Source organism: Microtus oregoni, unplaced genomic scaffold (genome assembly GCF_018167655.1).
Source record: "Microtus oregoni isolate MIOR12 unplaced genomic scaffold, Mior012 000001F_ref0000356, whole genome shotgun sequence".
Lineage (NCBI taxonomy): Eukaryota > Metazoa > Chordata > Mammalia > Rodentia > Cricetidae > Microtus > Microtus oregoni.
Genome location: NW_024543060.1, coordinates 14667914 through 14673116, shown reverse-complemented (window position 1 = coordinate 14673116; position 5203 = coordinate 14667914).

The window sequence follows — 5203 nt, the reverse complement described above, 5'->3', positions numbered from 1 at the left end:
TAACAATACGATGGCTCATGGTTATTTCAGAAACATAGACACCTTTAGACAAAGACAAGCTGCAGAGGGTCCAGAAGGCTGGGGGAGGAACTGTGTTTGTGAAAGCAGCCATGGGTACTTCTCTCTGCATGGAAAAGTTATCAGATCAACTTACTTGTATTTGTGAGATGGCAACCCCCCCCCCATCATTTTGTGAAGTACTCTAGGTTAGCTGAGGGGAGTGAACTTGGTCGCGAGGCTGGCTTGGTAAGGTGGGCTCAACATTCGCAACGCCAGTCACAACCCGCTGGTCCTGCATCCAGTGCTAGGTGCTGCTAGAAGCAGGAGCTTGGTTGGCTGGACCAGACAGGGACACTTGTTTCACAGCAAACAACAAAACTAAGTATAGATTTGGTTGGTCAGCTTTTTGGTTGCTTGAAAGGATTTTGCAGATGTCCATTTTCTTAACATTTGAGCTACATACAATGGTTCATTAAGAACTGGGTGAGAGAGGGGAGCTTTGCTAGTCAATGGATATATTTCTTAGAACATTTGGTTTGACAGGAAAGCTAGTACTCATGTTCCTGTACTTCCCCTCCACCATGCATCATCTGCATCCTGCACCAGAGCGGTGCACTTATTACAGCTGATGAACCTGCACTGGTACCCTGTGTTACCCGTGCCCATAGCTTATCATCATCTTAGGGTTCACTCTTGGTGTTGTACAGTATACATCACACACACACACACACACACACACGTTGCGGGAGGTCCTCCCGCTCCTCCAGCCTATAGCCGCTGAGATACCAGCCCATTGGGGCGTGGTCTCTCTCCCTTTAAAAAAGCGGCCACTTCCCTCTCCTCTCTCTCTTCACTTCCTGCTCTGCAGGCGACTAGACTCCCTTCCTGGTTGCGCAGAGGGCTGACGGTGATCTGTAAGTTTTTTCCCCTTTAAATAAATACCACCCTATTAATCATAATTCCAAACTGGTGTGGCATTGTTTATGACTTACGCCTTCAGTTGGCACCCAACGTTTGGTTTTAGGACCTCTCCTTTCCCCACTCGGCTGCCGGCCGTGAGTTCGGCTTGGCGGGAGCCCTCCCTTCCTCAGCCGCCGCCTGTGCCTTGCAGCTGCGGCCTTGGCCTCCCCACGTGGATTTAAACTCCACAGGCCCGCGTAGTTTCTGCCGCGTGGTTTGTTCTTTTCTGAGTCTTTTTTAAATCTCCCTTGCAAGCACAGCTCTTAAGCGGCACGAACCAGAGCACGTGCTTGCTGAAAGCTGCAACCCCTCAGGGTGACTCTGTCACGTGGAGGCATAAGCGGCTTCCAGGTTGCTCTTCTCTACCCCTGGATTCTGGGTTTCTGGTTCCGTCTCTGGAATTGATTTAATTACATTTACTTTGTTGAGCAACTTGCATTTTCCAGTTTTTAACAAACACTAGGTGGACTCTGAAACAGGACTCTGTTTTCGTCGTGACTTGGCAACAGCGCCACCTGCTGGATAATAGGTAATATGGCAGTTTTCGTTTCCAACGCGAATTTTACTGTTCTGGTTACCAATACAATGGGTTATATCATGCAAGGTTTATATGACTATGGGGATAACTTAATTTACTGGTTACTAGGTTTCAGTATTCTTTTGAATATTCTATCATTTAGGAAGATCATGGCACTCCTAAGAACCATACAATCTTTACTAGAAACTCATGCAGGTCAGGAGATTCAGGATTCAAAAGAGACAATAATAAAGACAATAATAAAAAGACTTGAAATGATTGAAGAAATGATTGGAGCTGGTGAACAGAATAATAAGGCACAAGGACAGGATACAATGCCAACACCAGCTATTAGAACTGGCTTACCCAAGGTTTTAGCGGCATACCCTATACTTAATTCTGACAAAGCGTCAACTTCTAAAGGCTCAAAGGGAGTCAGAGAAGCTAAATGGACGCCAATAACAATGAATGATCTGAAAGAAATTAAGCAAGCTATTGTTAATTTTGGCTTGCACTCTGCATACGTAAAGGAAATGATAAGGACTTGGGCTTCTAATGCTAGAGCTACCCCCCATGATTTCCATCAGTTAGTGTCTGCAGTTTTAGATAATGGACCTTCCTTGATGTTTGGAATTTATTTCAGAGAAGAATCCAAACATATGGAACAGCAAGGAAGAGCAAAAGGTGTCAAGGTTTCCCAAGATCAAATTCTTGGTGCAGGAGAATATGCTGATCCACAGGTCCAAGCTCTTTATGATGATGAAGTACTGTGTCTATGTCACCAAGCAGCTTTAAATGCTTGGAATAGGATACAAGATCCAGCAAAAAGGGTTGAATCATATACTAGAATTAGGCAGGGACCGAGAGAACCCTTTATTGACTTTTTGCAAAGATTAATTAAGGCTCTGGACATAGGGGTAACAGACCCAGAAGCTAGACGAATACTTCTTGAATCTCTAGCTTTTGAGAATGCAAACATAGAATGCAAAAAGTTAATTGGGCCTTTAAAGTCTAGATCAGCACCTATGGATGAATGGATTCAGCATACGATGAATGTTGAGACATTTAGCTATAACGATGAACCTTGGGTAGGAGGAGCGATTTCCACAGCAATGAGGAGACATCAAACTGCCAGGTGTTTTAATTGTGATAAATTAGGACATCTGAAAAGGGATTACAGGCACAGAATTTCTAGGAATATTATCTCCTCTGGGAATGACAAAAATAGGAGACCTAGGCCTTCAGGTATATGTAGGAGATGCGGTAAAGGCCGACATTGGTCCAACGAATGCTGGTCAACAACAGACAAACAAAGCAACCCGATACTGTTGGGAAACTCCTTGAGGGGCCTCTCGCAGGCCCCCAAGCCAACAGTGGCCCAGTCATTCCCAGTCACAGTGGAGAACGTGCCTCACCAAGAAAATTAAAAGCTCCAATTTCTGCTGTAAAAAGTAATACTGGTCTAAATGATGAAATACGTGTGGAGGATGAGTCAAAAAACCCAGTAGGACAGAGTAAACGTATATTTTGGCAGACTTCTATTAATGATCAAAGACCAAAGCTACTGTATAAATGGCACTTTTATTGAAGGCTTATTAGACACAGGTGCGGATGTAAGTATCATTACCCCAGAATCTTGGCATCCGAATTGGCCTCTTCAAGAGGTAGATGTTCAGTTCCTGGGAATTGGAACCCTATCTCATGTAAAACAAAGCGCAAGGTGGGTTGAATGCATAGGGCCCGAAGGGCAAATAAGAAGACTAAGGCCATATATAGCCAATATTGCCATAAATTTATGGGGCCGTGACCTGCTACAGCAATGGAATACCCAGATTAACATTCCTGTACTTCAAGGAACTCATAATTCTGGGAAGGATATGATGAGGTATTATGGAAAAAGGTCACCAGCCATTCAGGCTGTACAAGAACATACAGCAAATACCAAACCTTTAGAGGTACCAACAGCCCTACCTTTAAAATGGCTAACTGAGAAGCAAATATGGATCAAACAGTGGCCTCTAGCTGAAGATAAACTACAGGCATTGGAACAGCTGGTGCAAGAGCAACTAGATGCTCACCATATTGAAGAATCAACCAGCCCTTGGAATTCTCCTGTGTTTGTTGTAAAAAAGAAATCTGGTAAATGGAGAATGGTGACAGATCTAAGAGCTGTCAACAAAGTAATTCAACCTATGGGTCCACTACAATCTGGAATTCCTTTGCCTTCTCTGTTACCAAAAGGATGGCCTCGTATAGTTATTGATTTGAAAGATTGTTTTTTCACTATACCATTACAAGAAAAGAATAGAGAAAAATTTGCCTTCACAGTGCCTACTTATAATAATTCTCAGCCTAATAGGAGATATCAATGGACTTTCCTCCCACAGGGTATGCTCAATAGTCCTACATTGTGCCATATTTTGTAAGTAAGTCATTGGAAATAATTAGTAAACAATTCCCCAAGTCCATAATTTATCATTACATGGATGACATCTTGTTATCTGATTCAAATAAAGATACTTTAGAAAGGATGTTTGAAGAAGTGAAGTCTTTCCTAGGTGGGGATTACAAATTGCCCCTGAAAAGATTCAAAGAGGAAATTCTATTAATTACCTAGATTACAGAATAGGGTTAGAGAAAATTAAAATGCAAAAGGCACAAATTAGGAGAGACCGGTTAAAGACTCTTAATGACTTCCAAAGATTGTTAGGAGACATTTCCAGTCTACGACCAGCTGTTGGGATAACACCTGATCTAATAGTTCATTTAAACAAAACCTTAGATGGTGATAAAGATTTGAATAGTCCAAGAAAACTGACAGCTGAAGCAGAAAAGGAACTGACAATGATTGAGGAAAAATTACAGGAGGCACATGTGGATAGGGTGAACCCAAATCTTAGCTGCATCCTAGTCATATTGCCTTCCAGAATTTCTCCTACCGGAGTTCTAATGCAGAGGGAAGATATTATTTTAGAGTGGATATTTATACCTAATAAACCAAGTAAAAAATTAAAAACGTATGTGGAAAAAGTCTCTGAATTCATTATAAAAGGTAAGCTGAGACTTCATCAACTAGCAGGTATAGACCCAGCAGAAATTATGGTGCCTTTTACTACTGAAGAAATAAAAAAGTTATGGGAAGACAATGAACTGTGGCAAAGAGCTTGTGCTAATTTTTTGGGAGAAATTAATAGCAACTATCCCAAAAGTGGTAGACTTAACCTTATAGAAAGAACTTCTTGGATTCTTCCTAGAATTGTACGTGATGCTCCAATAACTGGAGGCCGTACGTTCTATACTGATGCAAATAAATCAGGGAAAGCAGGTTACAAGTCAGATGAATTGAGTAAGGTGGAACAAAGCCCTTATAATTCTGTCCAGAAGGCAGAATTATATGCCATTCTTATGGTGCTAAGGGATTTTAAAGAACCTCTTAATATAGTTACAGATTCACAATATGCAGAAAGAGTTATCTTGTATATTGAAACCGCTGAATTTATACTAGATGACACAGAGTTGACTTCATTGTTTATCCAGGTACAAGACATAATCAGGAATAGGCTTTGTCCGATGTACATAACACACATCCGGTCCCATACAGGTCTGCCTGGTCCTCTAGCCCAAGGGAATGCTGAGATTGATTAATTATTGATTGGAAGTGTGTTGCAGGCCTCAGAATTTCATAAGAAGCATCATGTCAATAGTAAAGACCTAAAGAACGAATTT